Source organism: Belonocnema kinseyi, chromosome 8, assembly GCF_010883055.1.
Source record: "Belonocnema kinseyi isolate 2016_QV_RU_SX_M_011 chromosome 8, B_treatae_v1, whole genome shotgun sequence".
Classification (NCBI taxonomy): domain Eukaryota; kingdom Metazoa; phylum Arthropoda; class Insecta; order Hymenoptera; family Cynipidae; genus Belonocnema; species Belonocnema kinseyi.
In genome coordinates, this window is record NC_046664.1 from 138305115 (window position 1) to 138306843 (window position 1729).

Genomic DNA, 1729 nt, shown 5'->3' on the forward strand with positions numbered 1-1729 from the left:
AACTGTGACTCTCTTTTCATGGATGCTCTGGTTTATCCGTCGGGGCGTAGCGACCCCGCTTGTTATGCTGATGCGAGTCTCGGGAAGGAACTTTACCCATGTATTTAGGGAGGACTAGCCCCTCGGGGTTAGCCAATCTCCACTTTTATAGGTTCCTGAGCACCCATTCTGGATAATAGAATGGGTTAACGGTGTTGGGGCGTCATAGATGGGAGGGTTGCCAGCCCGCCCCATCTCATTACAGCCGGCCCAATTCTGAGAGAAAGAATCTGAAGATTGTGGAGAAATCTTTCCTACAAGGATCAGTATGAGACAGCATATCAGGCATCGGCATCCGGAATTGATGGACAAAACCACGAACACCCAAAGGGTGAAGGAAAGGTGGACTGAGGAGGAAACCAGGTTGCTGGCACGGAGGGAGGCCGAGTTGCTGGTGCAGAAAGAAAGAGATGGACGAAGGATCAATATCAACATCAGTCTGCAGGCGGCGTTTCCGCACAGAACCTTAGAGGCAGTTAAAGGACATAGGAAGTACACCATGTTCAAGGAAATGGTGGCTACAATGGCAGCGGATATTAGGGAAGGTATAAGTGAGCGACAACCAGTAAGACGCCAGGGAAGACGCTCGCTCATACTGGATCCTCCCGTAGAGGAGAGAGAAGAGGAGGAGGAGGATCCCTTCCAGAAATTTTTCCGCGAATTAGAGCCACAAGCTCAGAACAGTACGCCCTACAATATGCATGAGTTGTACCAAATATGTCGGGAAACGAGGACTGACTCTAAGGAGACTACATTGACTCGTCTATCTCTTTACTTGCAGAACATCTTGCCCACAACTCGTCCTCGGGCGCATCGTGGGCCCGCAAGGCAACCGGTTCCGCCACCATCTCGAAGGAAAAGTAGGAAAAGTCGTAGAAGCGAGTACGCAAAGACTCAGAAAGCTTGGCTCAAGAATCGCACTATGTGTATAGATAACATCCTAAGTGACATGGCTGGCACTAGCCAGCCACCTAGAGAGGTGATGGAACCTTTTTGGGCAAATGTCATTACACAGCGTTCCGAGGCCAGGCCCAACCTGGACAAGTCTGAACAAAAGCCAAACCTTTGGGCTCCAATCACCCTTGAAGAGGTTATAAAAGCACGTAATTCACTTAAAACGGCTCCTTGGCCGGACTGACTTACCAAGAAGGACACTAGAAGCTTTCCTAAGGGAATGACTCTATGTCTGTATGATAGTATAGTGATGATAGTATAGTATAGTGAGGGGCTTCCACAGTATTTTGGCTGGAAGACTGGCCACTGGAATTGATATTGACGAGAGGCAGAGGGGCTTCAGGAACATGGAGGGTTGTAGGGATAACACCTTCCAACTCGACATGATCCTAAGACAACACTATCGGTCTTTAAAGCCCCTTTACATCGCCTCCGTTGATATCGCCATGGCCTTCCCCTCAGTTTCTCATCCCTCCTTATTGGAATGTATGAGATCATTTGGTGTCCCGTCGAAATTCGTGCGATATGTTGAGGGCGTGTACAGGAGTGGGTACACGATCCTACAAGGTCAAGAATGGACCTCCGACAAGATCTACCCTAGGCGAGGTGTCAGGCAGGGAGATCCTCTCTCCCCGCCCATCTTCAACCTAATGACACATAGACTGCTTGAGCGTCTATCGCCAAATGTAGGGGGCACAGTCGGAGAGAAGCATGCAAAGGCATCCGCCTATGTAAA